Source organism: Chiloscyllium punctatum, chromosome 7 (assembly GCF_047496795.1).
Source record: "Chiloscyllium punctatum isolate Juve2018m chromosome 7, sChiPun1.3, whole genome shotgun sequence".
In the NCBI taxonomy this organism is placed as follows: Eukaryota; Metazoa; Chordata; class Chondrichthyes; order Orectolobiformes; family Hemiscylliidae; genus Chiloscyllium; species Chiloscyllium punctatum.
In genome coordinates this window covers 50,581,286-50,602,388 of record NC_092745.1, presented here as the reverse complement: position 1 = coordinate 50,602,388, position 21,103 = coordinate 50,581,286, and the positions used below count along the sequence as shown (strand labels likewise).

At 41.5% G+C, this 21,103-nt stretch overlaps 1 protein-coding gene across 1 annotated transcript in view; it reads right to left on the bottom strand.

Annotated features, from left to right (window-relative positions):
* The window catches only part of lhx4 (LIM homeobox 4), a 120,665-nt gene that overhangs the window by 79,828 nt on the left and 19,734 nt on the right, over positions 1–21,103 (bottom strand). The gene's annotated exons all lie outside the window — the stretch shown is intronic.

Below are 21,103 nucleotides of genomic sequence, written 5' to 3'. Positions count from 1 at the left end.
TCACCCCCCCCACCCCCCAAAAACCTTCCTCCACCCCCCCGTCCCACCAACAGCGATAGAGCTATCTGTCCAGATCTTTATACTCTCTAATTCTAAAACAAAACAAAGAAACACGATTCCGTCCGGATCTCAATGAATAAATCCACTGGCCCAGTGGCTGTGTTGATGCGGGATTTCCCTTCTCAATGATCCCTCCAGATCTCTCTCTCTCACATCCAGTCAGTCCAACACATCATGACATCATGGCTCCCCCCCTGCCAATCAGAGAGCGAGGATCCCCCCCTCCTTCCTCCTCCCCTCTCCACCCCCAGGGGGCGCGACTTTGCCATAAGAGGAGAGTATTGACTCTGAGTGGGCGGGACTTTCGTTAATTGGGTCTTGGTTCGGAATCAATGCACCACCTTGTCCCTGCCTTCCCGTCACTTATCAGAAGTCAGGCCAGCAGGCGCAGACTTGCGTGCACTAGCTCAATGTTGCGTTTTGTTTTTGCTGATGGATCCATAGTGCGGGATAAATGTCTATCAGGAGGGCCCTGGCTGCACTGGGATATTTACACAGCGACGCATTCATTCCAATACACACAGCCAGTCCTGGCAGGGTCACCGCGTTGACACAGAGAGTGTGCTTTGCAAACTTTCCATCTCCCTGCCAGAGCATTCCACCTCAGTCCCGCACCCTTACCCCAGGAGAACTCCCAAAAGATCTCCTGTTACCCGCCCACGCTCTTCTTGCTCCAATTAGCGCGTTGGTGCAACCCCTCTCTCTCCCATCCTTACTGGCCGCGCCTTCAGATGTTCAGCGCCGAAGGGCCTCCTCCAGCGTGCGGGATTGAGGACTGCAGATGCTGGAGGTCAGAGTCTAGATTCGTGTGGTGCTGGAAAAGGACAGCAGGTCAGGCAGCATCCAGCAGGAAAATCAACGTAAGGGCTTTTGCTGGATGCTGCCTGACCTGCTGTGCTTTTCCAGCACCACTCTAACCTAGACTCTGACCTCCAGCATGCCTCCACCTCTCTTCCCTCCATGCAGAGAGCTTTCCTTAACACTGGTCTCTTTGCCCACACGTTTTTAACGTCTGTCGTTCTACCTCCTTCGCTGGCGCGCTGTCAATTTTGAACCGGTTACCCTCCGCGCAAGGCCTTCGGACGTTTTGCCGGGTTAAACCGGTTATGCAAATGGAAATTGTTGTTGTTAATCCTTGGTGATATCGCCGAGAGGAACATGCTGCTCACTTCCCCAGGGAACCGCCGCAGCTTCAGTCTCTTGGGTCGCCAGCAAGTCTCTCAAATGCCCTTTGGTAGCTGGCCGCCCTAATTTAGATGAGACACAATTTCCTCCAGCTTAACGTTTGGAAAATCGAAGCCTTCCCCAGCGGCTGTGTTCGATTCCATTAAACCGCACTCACCCTGCCCTCACTGTATTGGGAGAGAAGCGGCGAGAACGTTTCAGCTTGACTTGGAATGTTCTTTCTCCCTCCCCGGGTGCTGTCTGACCTGCTGAGTGTTTACTGCCTGCCTCTTCTCAATCACCTCCCCTCAACACATGCCCAATCCAAATCATGCTGATAACATGAATCAAACTGCAAATGCTCTTGTATTTTGCCCCAAAACTCACTCCATCGTCATCCCACCATTTTACTTCCTCCTTGCGTCTCTAAATCCACGAACCAAAGGTGTCCAGGACCAACGTCACCTGTTTCTTCAGCTTTCACATTGCACAGCCCCACACTCCAGATTATCCTCTTCCCTAGTTCTGTCGTCAGTTCTCTGTGCAGTTCTCTCGTCGGTATCCTCTTCCTCCACAGACTTGCAATTTTCATCCGACACCTCACCTCCCACCACCCCCGCCCCCCTTCGATTTTCACTTGTCGTTCTGACTTTTTTCTCTCTGTGTAGGGTTAACATTGTGTCACAGATTAACGAATTCCGGATTTATGAGGCGCCCGTGGGCAAGACAAGGACTGTATCTTGGCAGTGAACATACAGGATAGCAATTGCACGTTTGCACGTTCTCCCCGTGTCTGCGTGGGTTTCCTCCGGGTGCTCCGGTTTCCTCCCACAGTCCAAAGATGTGCAGGCTAGGTGAATTGGCCATGCTAAATTGCCCATAGTGTTAGGTAAGGGGTAAATGTAGATGTAGGGGTATGGGTGGGTTACGCTTCGGCGGGGTGGTGTGGACTTGTTCGGCCGAAGGGCCTGTTTCCACACTGTAAGTATTCTAATCTAATCTAATCAATGATGACCAGAGTTTAGATTAGGCCAGTGAGCTGGAAACATATTGGAGATGTCTGTCCTCAGTAAAGCGAAACCAGTGCGGATATTAATTTGACTTGCTTTACTATTGTCAAATGTACCTAACTACAGTGAACAGTTTTGTTTTTACCGTGCAGTACATACTATACATACCAGACAAATATTACAGGGTGATAGAACAGAACGGGGGATAGAAACTTACGACTGCAATGGTGCACAAGAAGCAAGGTCAACATTAGATTTGAAACTTGAGAGGTCCATTCAGAACATAGAAGAGAGTCAGACGGTGGGAGAGGATGAAAGTCGCCCTCTGGGACCAAAGTGCAAATGTTCGAGAGCGTCAGGTGATTGGAATGGAGGTGCCCCGGGAATCTACTTACCCAACTTGAAAGCTTTAGTTTAACCAGGTACAGGGACAAGTGCAAATTCTGGATTAATGGTTAAAAATCACACCACACCAGGTTATACTCCGATAGGTTTATTGGGGAACGCTAGCCTTGGGAACGCGGTCTCCTTCATCAGGTGGTGGTTGAAAGAGCAGCGCTCCGAAAGCTAGTGCTTCCAATTAAACCCGTTGGACTATAACCTGGTGTGGCGTGATTTTCAACTTTGTCCAGCGTCGGCACCTCCACACCATGAATTAATGGTGCGAGGTTTTTTGGCCGATGTCCGCTCGACCGGCGATGATGAGCCTGAGTTCTGCCAGCGTGGGTTACGGAATGGAAAGAAAATCAATAAGGGGTGTGTGAGGGGGTCGGTGGTTTCAGGTGGGAGACCAGTGTTATAAATGTATCTTGAAATGCGGGTGAAAGTACGGTCGTTTTACCAAACTGGGAGCTGAAGCCCAGCACACTTTGCCGAAACATGAATCCCTCTCATTTTCTTTTATTTCTCCCCCGCTCGAAAAAGGTTCGAGCGACTGTGACTAACTTCATCATTGCCCTGATCCTACCGCTGTGTTGTATTGGGGGACACGCTCTGTCCGTGCAATACTTTAGCAGGGGTCCGTCTCTCGGGTTCACATTGCTTTCACTGTGACCTATGCGCAGTGGTGGAGCGATCGAAATAATCCCACCCTTCCCCTATCACCACAGCTGGGGAATACCAGTGCGTTCCTTCAAGCAAATCCCTATTGGATCGACCTCCACCGGCCCCTCAGGCAAGAGAGAGAGAGAGAGAGAGAAATGAACACCTTTTCTCCCGAGTCCTCCCTTTTGTCAATCGGTTGAAACTTGGAAGCAACTCTCTAAACCTCAGCAAGTCGAACGCTTCTTCCAAATTTCCTCTTAATCGTTCCTGATCTAAAACCTCCCCCTCCCCGCACATTGTTCCAGTAAATGCTGCCTTCAGCGCTGTGGTGTTCTCCCCAGAGTTTGGTGCCTACATTTGAGACAATGCCCCAGCTCAGTAACCCAGGAAACAAGTGCCCCACTCCCTTTATCCTCGTATACACCGCTGACCCACCGCCGTGTCAAGTGGGAAAAACAGCAGTCTGATATCGCTGGTTCAACATAACCTGCGCGGTCTACCCTAAGTGAACAATAATAGGACCCTCCAGAGTTCCATTTCAAAAAAAGACTAACTCCTTCCATCGCGATTTGGAGACGCCGGTGTTGGACTGGGGTGTACAGAGTTAAAAATCACACAAGACCAGGTTATAGTCCAACAGGTGTAATTGGAAGCACTAGCTTTCGGAGCGCTGCTCTTTCAACCACCACCTGAAGATGAAGCTCCGAAAGCTCGTGTGTGCTTCCAACCTGGTGTGGTGTGATTTTTTAACTCTTTCCGTCGCGTCTCCCACTGAACTGGCTGCGCACCCGTCTCTCTTCAGGCGCCAGTTCGCCGTTTATTTAAACAAAGCTTCCCCAGTTGTTCACAAGTTGCCTATAAGTGAGGGAGAAAAGTCGGAGAAACGGAGCAGGTCTGTCGGCGTCTGTGGAAGGAGGAAGAGAGTTCAAGTTTCAAGTCTGGGCTAACCCGTCCCCCCCCCCCCCCCCCCCCCACCCCCCTCCGCCCCAAGAACGTTCTGCTGTCGAATCAGACTGGAGTCAAGTCGTGAACTCTTTCGCTCTCTCTCCACAGATGCTGCAGGACCTGCTGAGTTTCTCTAGCACTCCCTTTGCTTGTCTCAGATTTCCAGAGTTTTGTTCTCGTTCGCAAAACCAAAAGGACCAGGGGTGTAACCTTCCAGCGTTTTTTTTTTCTGCATTGCCTTCCCGGTGAATTTTGCCACTTGACATCGGATTCCACCTCCGATTTATCCCCTATCCCTTTTCCCACTTCCACAGAAGTCGGGATTTAAATCTCTTCTTTCTGAACAGAGCCCGGCTCGTGAAGGAAGCAAAAAAAGTCACTTGACTCTGTGATCAATCGGGAGACTGACAGTTTTGCAGGGGTTGTTGTACCGCTTTCTCTGATAATGTCTACATCGCAGCTCTCTCGCATCGCCGGAGTCAGGCAGACACGGTGGTTTTGAGTTGACCTCACTCTGTGTGCGCGCGTGGAGCAAAGACAGACTTTATAAACTAAAATCCCCCCCCCCCCCTTCCCTTCTATTGAACAAAACTCGCTCGAATTGTAAGCCTTATTTTTTAAATGAGCGTTTCTTTTGAATTGCCCGAAGCCCAACAAAGAGATTGTCAAGGTTGGCCAGACTGTGCTGCTGTTTGGTACAGCCACTTCATTCCTCTGAACGAAACACTGTCCAAACGGCCTAGTACCGGAATCCTGAACAGACAAGCCTCGGTGTCTACAAATACGTCTGAATAATCAACAAGTGAACCCCGAAGGGACCTTTCAGGGGATTATACTAATCAGCAAATGAATTGATTCATCGAATTTATTGATCAGTTCTCAAAATGGAACAAAATCAATGGTGGCATCGAGCAAAGATTAATTTTAAAGTACATTGTGGCAAGAATCAAGCCCGGAAGCGCACAGCACCTCAAGGCCTTGGACAGCAGAGAGTATTGCGCGTGGTGGTGTATACAGCATTAGCACCACAACACCCTTCAATCAAACAAGGACCATCTCCTACACACGGGCAGCTGCGCCAGCCAGGCTGCAAGTGTTAGCAATGCCCAGCAAATGCCACACATCACCCAACCCCATTAGAGAGAATGTTTGTGACCAGGTGCTCATTCCTGATGTAAAATCTTCCTCACTGTCCAGTTTTGACACCATCACCTTGATAACTTGTTGTGATTTCTCTACCTTTATTGCTCTGTACAGTTATAGATTACTTGTTACTTTGATTAGACCCTCAGCGTGTGACTCTTATACTCATCATGTTATTCCAGCCATTTGGTTTGTCTCCAGCACCATCTTATTTTAATTTTTGTGTAATTATCCCTCTATCGCATTTAATCCCTTTCACTGGCTGTTCAGCTGTTGACACTTTACCCACACTGTCTGACATTCTTGATGACCTGCAGAGACTTGTTATTCAGTTTGTGGATACTCCACTCACACCATTTGCATGACCTTTTGATGTCTCTGCCTATAAGTTCTGTGCCTGTGTGTTTCTCTTCACCTGATGAAGGAGCAGCACTCCAAAAGCTTGTGATTTCAGATAAACCTGTAGGACGACAACCTGGTGCCATGTGACTTCTGACACTGCTTAGCGCACTGCGATGTACCTCAGTGTGGACACTGCTGAATGCACCATGCTTTAGATGTTGTGATGGGACTACATTGAGTTTAGTCTTGCAGCCTTGGAAAGTGGAATCTAAAAGAATTAGGACGTTATTCCTATGCATAGAATTTTTTTGAAAAGTAAGAAAAGAGTAATAAAACTTGCTATGTTTTACAAGCAGATCCAGATAGTGGACAAGTAGCACCAATATTTTCTGACTGCACACCTATGCACTGACAGATCTAATGTGATGTAGTGATATGGTAACCTTGACCCCTTAGCCGGAATGCCCGGGTTTAAGTCACAACTGATTTGATTTGACTTGATTTATTGTTGTCATATGTGCCACTATTTTGCATGCTCTTTGGGCAGATCATACCATAGAAAGTGCATCAGGGTAGCAGAACATAGTGCAGAATACAGTGTTATAGTCACAGAGAGAGTGCAGACAGAGAGAGAGATCAACATTAATATTTGTGCGGTCTGTTCAAAACTCTGATAACAGTGAAGAAGAAGCTGTTCTTGAATCTGTTTTTCCGTGCATTCAAACTTGTATACCTTCTATCCGATGGAAGAGGGTGGAAGAGAGTATAACCGCGGTGGGAGGGTTTTTCATTATGTTGGTGGCTTTTCTGAGGCAGCAGGAAGTATAGATCGAATCAAAGGCCGAAAGGCTGGTTATTTGTGCCCCTTGGGAATAGCACTTACCATACCATGCTGTGATGCACCCAGATAGAATACTTTCTATGGTGCGTCTATACAAATTGGTAAGAGTCTTTGTGGACTTGAAAAATTTCATTGCTTCCTGAGGAGATAGCGAGTTGTGCTTTTTTGACCATCACATTGACGTGGGTGGACGAGGACAAATTGTTGGTGATCATCATTCCCAGGAACTTGATGCTCTCAAACATCTCCACCTCAGCACCATTGATGCAGACAGATGTGTGCCCTCCACTCTGCCTCCTGAAATCAATGACCAGCTCCTTCATTTTGCTGATGGAGAGATTGTTGTCTTTACACCAAGCTGCTAAGCACTCAATCTTTTTCCTGTACTCTCCCCTGTCATTGTTTGAGACCTGACCTACAACGGAGGTGTCATCAGCCAACTTGTAAATAGAGTTGGGCAGAATTTGGTCACACAGTCACACGAGTCGAGAAGAAGTACAGTGGGAGTGAGGACAATGGGGATACACAGCCTTGCTGGGCAATGGTGTTGAGGATTATGGTGAGGAGGTGTTGTCGCCTATTCTGATTGCAGTCTATTGGTCAGGAAGTCAAGAATCTCATTACAGAGAGCGAAGTTGAGATCCACATTGCTGCATTTGGGAATGAGTTTGTTTGTAATTATGGTGCAGAAAGTGGAGCTGTAGTCAATAGGTAGGACCCTGACATAGGCATCCTTATTATCCAGATGTTCCAGGGATAAGTGTCGTGGTAAGGAAATGGCATCTATTCTGAACCTGTTACTCCAGAGGTGTAGCTTAACATATGAAAGCAAAATATTGTGGTTGCCAGAAATCTGAAACCAACCAATTTGCTCTGACACATATGGAGAACCTCAATAGGTCTGGCAGCATCTGAGGAGGGAAAAGAGAGAAAAAGAGTTAACATTTTGAGTCTGATATGAATCTTCTTCAGAAGAGTTATTCCACAGAAATCATATCAGCCTCAAAACATTAACTCTTTTTATTCTCTCCATATATGCTACCAGACCTAATGAGTTTCTCCAGCAATTTCTGTATGTGTCAGAACAAATTGATTCAATATATCCACAGTTGGCAGTCATTTCCAAAGCAGGCTTTCATCACTGCACTGCTTTAACAAATGATTGAATTTTAACACAAATTGAAACTGATAAGAAGTCAATCTCAAACTTTCTCGTTGTTAAGCACAAGAAGAGCTTCCATCAGGACTCTGAATAGATAGGACAAATAGACAAAGTCTTTTCCCTGCAGTCAGGGAGTCCAGAACTACAGGTCATAGGTTTAGGGTGAGTGGGGAAAGATATAAAAGAGACCTAAGGGGCAACTTTTTCACACAGAGGGTGGTACATGTATGGAATGAGCTGCCAGAGGAAGTGATGGAAGCTGGTACAATTGCAACATTTCAGAGGCATTTGGATGGGTATATGAATAGGAAGAGGTTGGAGGGATATAGGCCAGGTGTTGGCAGGTGGGACTAGATTGGGTTGGGATAACTCATCGGCATGGATGGGTTGGACCAAAGAGTCTGTTTCCATGCTGTACATCTCTATGACTCTAATTTCAAAAATAAAAAAAATGCCTTTAAGCCCTAACTAGGTTTTTTTGGGAAATACAGAATGGCAACATGAATAAAGTTTCCCATCAAACATGACACTGATATTGAAATCCATAAGAACTTATATCCAAAACAAATGTTAGCACGTGTAAAGAAATACTGACACAATTGCATATATTTTCACCAAAATTCACAGAAACACAGACAAATGTATAGAACAGTGCACATTAAAATCTTCAAACAAACCATCACCAAATGCACAGAAAAGGAAATATTAATGCACAGAAGAACCAATGTAAGCACACAGAAATGCTGTAAAAATGCATATAAACTCGAACAAAGATCAGAAATGAAGAGTAAGCCCTCTTTAGCCTCTTCGGCCATTTAATAAGATTGATCTGATCTTGACCTCAAGTCCACTTTCACACCAATTCCTCAAAAACTTTGACTTTCCATTGTTCAAGTCTATTTCTGTTTTAAATATATGTCATGGCTCAGCCTCCACAGTTTTCTTAAGTAGCCAATGCCAAGAGTTTACAATGATTGGAGAAAAGAAATCCCTCCTTGTCTTTGTCTTAGATAAGTGACCCCTTATTCTGAAACAACGCCCTTAGCTCTAGATACTTCCATCAGGTGAAACATTCTCTCAGAACCCATACTGCCAAGCCTCCTCTGTATCTTAAATTATTCAATAAAGTCACCATTCTTTTTTCTAATCCCAAAAGTGCACGCGTTCAACTTTTTCAACTTTTTCCCACAAACAAGCTTCTGCATTCCTGGAATTAAACTACTGTACTTTCTTAGAATAGCCTTTAGTGCAAATATATACCTCTTTAATTAACATAACTAAAATTGCAAGGATTATTCTGGGTGTGGTCTTACCAATGCCCTTCAAATGTGCAGAAAGACTTCCTTACTTTTCCACACTAGCCCTGTTGCACTAAAGATCAATGTTCTATTTGACTTCCTAATTACACACTGTACACGTTTGCTATATGTGTGGACGCATCCAGATCTCTTTGTACCATAGGATTCTGTGGTCTCTTACAAATTAAAAAAAAATTGCTGTTAAATCTTCAGATCAAAATGGAGAATGTATCTCTTTTGTCCATTTTATACTCCATCAAATCTCTGCAAATTCACTTTTTGCACTGTTTATGTGTTCTGCCCACAAATTCCTTTCCTATTTATTTGTGTATCATTATCAAAGTTGGCTAAAATGCAATCTTTTATTCAGGTCATTAGTGTGAACTATAAATAGTTTAAGCCCAAGTAATCCTTATGGTGTTCCATGAGTTAGAACTTTCCATACTGAACTGACATTTTATCTTGATATTATGTTTTCTGTTAGTTAGCCAATCCTTTACCTATGTTAATATGTTATCTCTAGTATTATTATGTTTACCTTTTTTCAGTCATTTTTGTATGGCACCTTATCAAATTCATTTTTGAATCCAAATACAGAAGATCTAATGGTTTCTCTTGACCAATGCTGTTTGTTATTGTCTCAAACAGCTCCAAGAAATGATTCACAATTTCTCATGGCATAGCCGTAATGACTTTGCCCTACCCGATTTTATTATGATTTTGCTCCTACTTCCTTAATAATAGATTCTAGCATTTTCCCAACAAAGGTGTCGGGGTATCTGGAATATGATTTTCTGCTTTCTGTCTCCCTGCTTTTTAAATAGAAGTGACACATTTCCAGTCTTCTGTTCTGCTGGAATCAAAGGAAATTTGCAAAAATTAAAACCAATGCATCTAATTGCTTTGCAGCTCTAGAATGCCAAGATCTCCAGTGCCACTAATTTGCCTAGTACTTAATCTCTTTCTCGAGTGAAGACTGTTTTAAGTTACCCATTTGCTTTTCTCCCTTGTTTTCTATTATTCTTGAGATGCCGGTTGTGTCCTTTAGCAAGGAGTCAGCTACCAGATTATTTGTTCAATGCTCTGCCATTTTTTGTTTCCCATTATCAACTCGTCTTATGATTCAACCTTAGCATTAACTACTCTACTTGTTACAAACTTCCCAAAGTTCTTACCATTTTGCCTTTCTTTCTAATTTATTCTCACAATCTATATTCTTTCTCTTAACCATTTATTTTTCGTCCTCCTTTGTGGATTTCTAGAATGATCTTTTGTTTTTCTGATCTACCATTACTGCTCATAAGAAAAGAGTATGTCTTTGCTTTCAATGATATACCATGGTTAAATTGCTCAGTTAACCAGAGATGGTTAATCTTCAGGCAGACTTTTGCTTTTGCAATGGAATAGATATTTGATCAAAATTTTGCAATATCCCTGTTAGTGTCTGTCATGGTTTATTGACTATTTTAGATTAAAATCTACTTTGCAGATTACTTTAACTTAATCTTCAAATCTTTCCAATTGTCTTTATTTAAATTTAAGACAATTGTTTCAGACCTTCAAACTGAATGTGAAATCCCATCATTTTACGATCACTCTTCCCCAAAGGATCCTGTGCAATGTCATCAATAATGCATGCTTTTTCATCACAAATTACTGGATCAAAAATAACCCATTCCTGGCTGGTTCCAAATTGTGCCAACTATCCCAGATGCAATGCATGAATTCATCCTCAACGTGACTGTTGCCAATTATGTCTCCAATCTAGAAGAACGTTAATGTTGCTCATGATTATTGCTGTAAATTTCTCATAATCGCAATCATATATCTTTAAATTTTCTAGCTAATTTTATGGACGTACATTTTCTTCTACAGGTATTGCACTGAAACACATATTAAAAAAAATCAACACACAAATCCCGCAGAAACACTGACAAAAGAGTCACAGACACTGAGACAACAACACAGAAACGTCGTAATAAGAACCAACAAGGATGTGCATAAACTGTGGCACACATACCCCGCAGCATTGACACAGGCCTGCAAAAACATCAACAGAGAGCAGATAAAAAGTGAAAAGTGCACGGTCACTGACACAAACACACAGAAACACCTAACTCAAGCCCTACCCCTGAAATAAATGCAGGGGTATCTATGCTAAACTATGATAGGCAGACTAAGAGAATTACAGACACGTGCAGAAGATTTTGATGCGCTGAATTCCTTTCAGTTATTTAATGTGAAGAACCTCCCCTTAAAACTGTTTGAGAAGGTTCCGTAACATTGAAACGGACTTTCTCGTCGGGTCACAAACTTGTCAGTGATTTGTAACCCATGTTTAGCCCCCTCATCGCTCGCCGAGCCACAAAATCACAAGGCGACAATTGCTACTTACTGTACTGACAACATTTAAAGGACAAGCTTGAACGAATTCGAGAATTTTGCCCCTGAAAGAAAACGACTTGAGAAAGAAGTGGGTTGGGAGAGTCATCCTTACTGGGCGTTTCACAGCTGTCTGCTCTCAATCACTCCGGCTCCTCTCCACACAAATAAACGAATATACTCAGAAACTTTTGCGTCTGACCTCCACATTTGCATCCAAATTTGGGCGATTGCGTTTGTCTCAAATTTTTATGATGGTAATTTTTCCGTTCTGCATGCATCAATTTTCTGCGTGGAACTTTCGGTGTAGTGTACTTTACAGACATTACATTGCATATCTCAATCTTTGTAGGTAGCATTCGCCAGTTTCAGTATATGTCACCAATACTAATTTTTTTGTGTTTAATACCAAGCATAACTGCATATATTATCAATAGTGAAATAACAGTTGCTGACCTGAACTAATTTGTGTACAGTCGCGTGTTATTTTTCTCTCTGCTGCCAACAATAATTCGAGATCATTACTTAAAGCAAATTCAGTGTATACTGTCAATAGAAGCTTCAATGTATATTAATAATAATGATTTCAGTGCACGGTTATAATCGTTCTTTATCAACACATTATTAATAGTAACTTCAACGTGTTTACCAATACTTTCAGTCTGTTCCCAAATTATTTCGGTGTAATGTACCAATAATATTTTAAACTGAAATAACTTGGTAATAAGCTGAAAATATTGTAAGTACCAATAGTAGTTTATTAAGCAAGATATGTCCAGGTTAAAGATGAGCGTTTTCTTTGCACAACAGATCAGTGGTCTATCCGAAATGAACAGATAGGCAACTGGCTCACATGTATAAGATAAGCAAACTCCTTTTTAGGGTAGGAAAGGCTCAAACAAAGAAGGGCAAGAAAGCAGCTGCTGCAGTCTAAGAGGAAACGTTATTGCGCTCAATAAACTGCAAGCCCCATTCGCGGGAAAAAAATGTTAAATGGTGTACGTCAGATAAAAGTCTGCCTGGAAACGAAACGCTCGAACAGTCCCAGCTCTGCCTTCAGCGCGTGCATTCTCTCCTGTTCATAATTGCCCACTCCGCTTCTGAATTTATTCAGCATCAGCCGCACTGGTGAGATAGACAAAACGGCCCGGTGTATGCTAACAAGCGTTAAGTTTACAGTATTCTACAAGTGGCCCTTTAATATTTTATGTCAAGAATGTGTCAACTATATGTATTAACAGAAAATAAAGTTTGTGAGCAAGTATTGTTTTTATATGAATTAGAGCAATTTCAGCACTTAGTGCGCAGTGCCGAATTTCTTTTTTAATGTAGGTAAAAACAATGACTGCAGATGCTGGAAACCAGATTCTGGATTAGAGTGGTGCTGGAACAGCACAGCAGGTCAGACTTTCCCAGCACCACTCTAATCCAGAATAATTTTTAATGTATCCAATAGTAACAATGGTGCATGTTATCAATTGGAGGTCAAAAGAATTGCTCTGCAAATAATTTCTGCCAGCAAAGACTGGAGTTAGTCCATTTGAAGGAAGTGTGGACACCAGGGTTCTGCATTGCAATGCATTAGTTTTTGTGCTTAGGAAACATTGATGGGATTTCCACAGAATGCTCTGCATGATCACCTTTCTGCACTAGATAATGGAGGCTCATCTTTATATTCCACGGGTACAATTTCCATGCATTTGGGAAAGAGTGGGTTCATGTATTTTAGAGGAGTATACTATGTCGACAACTTACATTTGTATAGTGACTTTAATGTAATGAAATCTCCCAAGATGCTTCAAAGATGCATAGAACCAAGAATAACATCAAAACACTTAAGGAGAAATTAGGTCAAATGATTGAAAGTTTAGTCAAAAGAGGTTGGTATTAAGACATCTTTCTAAGAAGGCAATGAGATCGAGGGACAAAGAGCAGTGGACAGGAAAGGCCAGGGCTTGAATCCAGACATCAAGACACAGCCGTCGATAGTTTAGAAATTATGACTGAAGATGTACAAAAGGCCAGAATTAGAGAAGCACTGATATATTGGAGGAATGTGGGTTTATATGAGATTACAGACATAAGAGGGGCAAACCACGAAAGGATGAGAGTTTTAAAGATAATGTGTTGCTTGACAATGAGCCAATGCAGGGGTAATAAGGGAATGCAACTTTCTTTGTGTTAAGACACAGGCAGCAGAGTTTTGGATGACGTCAGGTTTACAGAAGGTAGAATGTGGGACAGCAGCCAGGAGAGTTTTTAAAAATTAGCTGTTTTCACACTGCTGGCAAGTAGTTTCACTTGGACCAGTGAAAACTGGGGATCTGTAAGTGTGCTACATGTGATTTTGTAAGAACTGTTGACAGCAAATAAGGTTCTGTGCTTAAGGGGTAAACTTGGGAAATAACTACGTCAGCGTACATTACCAGATGGAATTCCAATTTGCATCACAAGAGTCATTTTAGTGTGCAGTACCAAAACATTTTCAATGTATATCAGGATGAGTAATTTCAGTGTATATTACCAGAAGGAATTACATTCTATTTTGCCAAAAGCAAATTTGTTTTGTGATAGCATAATTTCAGTGATTCTTTGCAACAGTAGTTTTGGTGCTATGTCATATAGAGTAATTTAACTGTTTATAACCAAAATTAGCTGTAGGGTACACTGCTATGTGTATTTTTGACAATTCGAGACAATATCCAAGAGAAATCCTTTATATTACAAATAATAGAATATTGTGTGTTATGAAGATTAATTTAATGCATGCTACCATTAGAATTTTTTGTGCACATTATAAAAGAGTAATCTGAGCATATGTCATCAAGTGTATTCAGTACATTTGCTGAAGTGCAGTACTCTTAGCTTGTGTTCTCAATTATATGGAACAGAACATCAGTAACAAGGTTTACAAAATTATCAATAGATGGAGGTTGCAAAAGCTGTTAATGCTTAACTAACCAACAAAAATCGTACAATGACTCTCCCAACATGGCACCCAAATGTTTCTTAAACACATTGATGGAAGTCCTTATCACACCTGAAATAATCATCATTGCTGAACTAAGACAAATGCTGTTGAAGGTATTTGTCTCATCAAGACAGACGCAAGAATGCAAAACTTTAAATGGAGCAACAGTTTATACCACATGATCAGTTGGCAGGTCAAATCCGAATATCAATGAAAATGCACCAGAGAGCCATTATCGCCCATGCTTTTGTTAATTTAAAAGTGTACAAAGCTTGCACAATAAATAATATCTGCAGCAAGTATCTTTTCCAGCAATACTTAAGTTTGACACTGCCAAGCAACTGCAATAAAAAGTGAATAAGTTTGAAATAGACTATCCATTCTCTATTGCCTGTGAATAAGGCGGGTTTGAAAGTGGCTTTGACATTACCCATGTGACCAACCAACATTTCAAAAGGACTGTGAAGTTAAACACCCTGGAATCATTAAAAATTGCACAATACCACGGACATTGCATCTCTGTGCACTCAGCAAAGATGAAAGCATCTAATAAACAACGACTTTTCTATGCTTTTGTCCTTCAAGTTTGTGGTAGCTAGAAAATTAAGATACCACCAGGCTACTGTGAATGTTATAGCAAACAATATCAAACCAGTACTTTGGTAAAAATTGAACAGAATGTTTATCTAATGCAGTGATTCTTTGGAGAGGTAGGAACTGTAGGTTCTTTAGTATAAACACAGAAAATAGGAGCACAATAGGCCATTTGGCTCTACAAGACTGCTCCAACATTCAGTATGATCATGGCTTATCATCCAACTCATTACCTTGTTCCCACTTTCTCTCCCATACCCTTTGATCGTTTAGTGCTAAGAACATCAGCTAACAACTTGAAAACATCCGATATTTTGATCTCAACTGCTTTTTGTGACAAAAATTCCAATGAAATTTATCCCATTGACAGAAGCAAAATATCGCAGATGCTGAAAATCTAAAGTATAATCAGAAAATGTTGGAGGTACTCAACAGTTTTGGCAACATCTATGGAGACAGTAGCAGGATTTTCAGGTCTATAATCTTTCATCAAAAGCAAATTTGCTTCTATTGGTTGAGCTTCAGATATCTTTAGGTGAGAAGTTTCAGTCATTCAGATCCTAGTTTCAGATTCAGATTCAGATCTTAAGTTCTATGTGGAGAGCTTTGTGCACAGAACGGAGATAATTTGACAAATAAAGTAATTTTCTAATCAGTCTGGCAACAAAAATCTAGTGAGATTGGGAATTATGTACAGAGGTTGAAAAAGGTGCTGAATAGTCACACTGGAGGAAGTGGAAAAAGTGAAGAGATAATAGAGAGAAGTCATGGTGAACCATTAGAAAACTCTGGTCAGCCTCAACTGATGCATTGCATGTAATTTTGGGCATTATATTAGTTCATGGGAGGAATGTGAAGGCTATAAAGAGGGTACAGAATAAATTCATAAGAAGACTTCCAGAGTTGAGATACAAGAATAGATTGGGCAAGTGAGAAAACTCTACCCAGAGAAAGGATAATTGAAAAGAGATAAATTAGAATTCTTAAACATCATGAAAAGTCCAGGCAGACTAGATAGAGATAAATTATTGTTAATGTCTAGTCAGTCATTTGGTTAAATATGGTAATATCTTTATTTAAGAAGAAACAGATCTTGTGTACTAACTGAATACATATATACAGGTAACATCTATAATACTGGGAGTGGGATGAGAGAAGTAAGACTGAGGACATCAATAAACTCTTTGCACAGAAGAAACAATATATGTCTCTTGATTTCAATCTGATCAACTAGTTTGGAATCTGGCAATTGTGGTAGTAGAAGATGGCAGTCTCAAGGTGGAAATTGGAAATGAAGGTTTCTTTCAGACAGGAGATTGCAGTTAGAGTCCCTAGAAGAATGGCTGAAACCAAATGCAAAGTATCACAGTATGATTTTTCACAATATTTTCTGAAGCTGACCTCATGATCAATGGAAAATTGAAGTAGATGTGGGTATAGCTTATGCTTAAACCAAGACTAAAGAAGGTACTGCTTTAGCAAAGTTGCTTTCTACAAGAAGGAAGATCAGATGTAAATTATTCTCAGAGACATAAAACAATTAGACATTGTGGGAAGTTAGGAAATTCTTTTAAAATTTATGAACAAAATTTACAAGAGAGATGAACTTTTAAATGTGTTTGAGGTATGGTCAGACTTTTTTTTATTCTCTCGGGAGATGTGGAGTCATTGGCTGGCCAGCATTTATTGCTCATCCATAGTTGCCCTTGAGAAATTGGTGATGAGCTGCCTTCTTGAACCGCTGCAGTCCACATGCTATAGGTTGACTCACAATACCCTTAGGGAGGGAATTCCAGGATTTTGACTGAAGAAATGGCGATACATTTTGGATGGTGAATGTCTTGGAGGATAACATGCAGGTGATGGTATTCTCACGTATCTGCTGCCCTATCCTTGTTGATGCTGGTTGTCATGAGTTTGGAACATACTGTTGAAGCATCTTTAATTAATTTTTGCAGTGACTCTCATGGATGTACACAATGTTGGTACTGAGCGTTGGTGGAGGAAGGAGTGGATGTTTGTGGTGCCAATAAAGCTGGCTGCTTTGTCATGTATGATGGAGCTGCACTTATCTACACATGGGGAGAGTTTGCAATTATACGTCTGACTTACGTCATGTAGATGTTGGACAGGCTTTGGAGAGACAAGGAATGAGTTATTCACTGAAGTATTCTTGGCCTTTGACCTTTTCTTGAAGCTATCTTACTTATATCATGAGTCAGGTCAGTTTCTGGTTAATGATAATTCCAGCATGTTAACAGTGTAGGATTCAGTGATGGTAATACCATTGAATGTCACGGGGCAATGGTTAGATTGTCTTTTATTAGAAAGAGTCATTGAATTGTATTGTATGGTAATAATGTTACTTGCCATGTTTCATTTGAAGCCTGGATATTTTCCAGGTCTTACTGCATTAGGACTTGGAATGCTTCAGTATCTGAGAAGTCACAAATGGTTCTGAATATTGTGCAATCTCCATGGAACATTCCCACTTCGAACCTTATGATGGAAAGAAGGTAATTGATGAAGCAGCTGAAAATGGTTGGGCCTAGGACACTACCCTGAAGAATTCCTGCAGAGGGTCACGGAGCTGCAATGACTGACCTCCCACAAACATCTTCCTCTGTGCCAGGTAGGCCTCCAACCATCAGAAATGTTTTACCCTGATTTCCATTGACTCCAGTCTTGCTAGAGCAACGTGATGTCACACTTGGTCAAATGCCGCCCTGATGTAAAGGATCATCACCCTCACCTCACCTCTGGAATTCACCTCTTCTGTCCATATTTGCACCAAGGCTGTAATGAGGTCAGGAGCTGAGTGACCCTTGCAGAACCCAAACTGGGCGTCACTAAGCAGATTATTGCTGAGCAGGTGCCGCTTGATCGCACTGTTGATGACACCTTCCACTACTTTACCGATGATAAATTTAAGACAGATGGATAGTCTTTGATAATGTGAAAGTTAATAGCCGATTTGCAAGATTGCAAAATTTCTATGTGGGCATTCGTAATTTAGCGCTGGCTTTTAAACTAAGGTTTTGAACAGTTTTTCACCTGCTTTGTTGACAGTAATGAGGCATTCAGCAGTTAAAAAAAGGAGTAGTCAATGTTGGCATTGTTTTTAGACTCTCTAGTTATGATGTACAATTGAAAATATGAGAAAAGGATCAAGCCTATAATGATTAATGATAGAGATACCTATAACAGATATGTAGACAACAGGAAATGGAGAATTACAACAGAGGAATAAACTCCAGGAAGTCTGCAGGATTAGATGTAGTTTAAGATATTATTAGGCAAAGGGTTCTTCCAAACAGGGGTCTAAAAATGACATACACCACATAAGGTTCAGAAGGAAAAGAGGGAACTACTGATCAAGTAGAAGAAATTGTTCTGGTCACAAGAAGCTTCAGCCCAGTAATGAATATCCATGTTGCAATTACATTGTTTGGACAATGACGCACTGTATTCCATATGGTGAGAAATAGATTGGCTAAGATGTGCCCTAGATTTTTAAAATAATAATGATCAAAGTAATTTGAAAATTGATAGAAGAAGCATAATATATAAATGGTGAGAGATTGTAGAGCTCTGAGATGCAGAGAGATCTGTGTATTCGCTTGCATTAGTAACAAAAGTTCAGTGTGCTGGTGCAGCAAGTAATTGGGAAATTTTATAGGAGGTTATTTTTCTCACAAGGAAATCAAATACAAAGGTAGGGAAGCTATGTTTCAGGATGTGGGTTTGTTTGCTGAGCTGGAAGGTTCATTTTCAGACATCTTGCCACCATACTGGGTAACATCTGCAGTGAGCCTCCAGATGAAGCACTGGTGGCATGGCCCACTTTCTATTTATGTGTTTAGATTTCCTTGGGTTGGTGATGTCATTTCCTGTGTTGATGTCATTTCCTGTTATTTTCCTCAGGGGATGGTAAATGGGATCCAAGTCAATGTGTTTGTTGATAGACTTCCAGTTGGAATACCATGCTTAAAGGAATTCTTGTGTGTGTTTCTGTTTGGTTTGTCCTGTAATGGATGTGTTGTTCCTGTCGAAGTGGTGTCCTTCCTCATCTGTATGTAAGGACACTAGTGAGAGTGGGTCATGTCTCTTTGTGGCTAGTTGATGTTCATGTATCCTGTTGGCTAGTTTTCTGCCTGTTTATCCAATGTAATGTTTGTTACAGTTCTTGAAAGGTATGACATTAGTTTTGTTTGTTATCTGCATAGGGTCTTTCAAGTTCATTAGCTGCTGTTTTAGTGTGCTGGTGGCTTTGTGGGCTACCATGATACTAAGAGGTCTGAGTAATCTGGTAGTCATTCCAAAAATGAACCTTCTAACTCAGTGAGCAAACCTACATCCAGAACCTCAACCTGAGCTACAAATCTTCTCAAGATTTGCAAACTATGTTTCAGTTATACAGGGCAATGGTGAGACTGTATCTAAAGTATTGTGCACAGTATTGGTCACCTTATTTAAGGAAGATTTATATGTATTGGAAGCAGTTCAGAGGAAGTTTTCTAGATTGATACCTGGAATGACAAAAGGTGGACACATTAAGCTTATATCTACTGGAAAAGTAAGAGGGTCTCGACTGAAACGTATGAGTGCCTGAGTGGTCTTAATTTGGTATATGTGGACATGCTGTTTCCACTTACGGGAGAATCTAGAATTAGGGTTCATGATTTAAAAATCAAGGGTTGCCCATGTGAAATAGAGATAGTGTGTTTTATTTTCTCTCAGAGGATCAGGAGTCATTAGAAGTCTCTTCCTGAAAAGATGATGAAAGCAGAATCCTTGAATATTTTTAAGGCAGAACTTGATCGATTCTTGTTAAGTAACGGATTGGAAGGTTATCAGGGGAAGGAAGGATTACGGATTTAAGATCACATTAATCAGCCATGGTCATTGTGAATAGTGGAAGGAAGCTGAAATGGCATAAAACCTGCTCCAATTCATATGCTTGTCTTCAGAGGTCTTCACCTTCAGATTTGTTGATTATAACACATGAAAGTCAATGAAATGAGTGGTAATTCCATGTGCTTGCAACTGCAATTGAAGATATTAATATCTGATAAATAAGTAAGTAATTAATCACAGCAACTGCAGAATGTACTATTGTATTCAGCATCAAGCCAACCCAAATTATAGAGTCATAGGGACATAGAGACGTACAGCATGGAAACAGATCCTTCGGCCGAACCTGTCCATGCCGACCAGATATCCCAACCCAATCTAGTCCCACCTGCCGGCCCATATCCTTCCAAACCCTTCCTATTCAGATACCCATCCAAATGCCTCTTAAATGTTGCAATTGTACCAGCCTCCACCACATCCTCTGGCAGCTCATTCCATACATGTACCACCCTCTGTGTGAAAAGGTTGCCCCTTAGGTCTCTTTTATATCTTTCCCCTCTCACCCTAAACCTATGCCCTCTCATTCTGTACTCCCTGATCCCAGGGAAAAGACTTTTCCTATTTACCCTATCCACGCCCCTCATAATTTTGTAAACCTCTATAAGGTCACCCCTCAGCCTCTGACACTCCAGGGAAAACAGCCCCAGCCTGTTCAGCCTCTCCCTGTAGCTCAAATCCTCCAACCCTGGCAACATTCTTGTAAATCTTTTCTGAAGCCTTTCAAGTTTCACAACATCTTTCCGATAGGAAGGAGACCAGAATTGCGCGCAATATTCCAACAGTGGCCTAACCAATGTCCTGTACAGCTGTAACATGACCTCCCAACTCCTGTACTCAATACTCTGACCAATAAAACAAAGCATACCAAATGCCTTCTTCACTATCCTATCTACCTGCGACTCCACTTTCAAGGAGCTATGAACCTGCGCTCCAAGGTCTCTTTGTTCAGCAACACTCCCTTGGACCTTACCATTAAGTGTATAAGTCCTGCTAAGATTTGCTTTCCCAAAATGCAGCACCTCGCATTTATCTGAGTTAAACTCCATCAGCCACTTCTCGGCCCATTGGCCCATCTGATCAAGATCCTGCTGTAATCTTAGGTAACCCTCTTCGCTGTCCATTACACCTCCAATTTTGGTGTCATCTGCAAACTTACTAACCATATCTCTTATGCTCACATCCAAATCATTTATGTAAATGACAAAAACTAGAGGACCCAACACCAATCCTTGT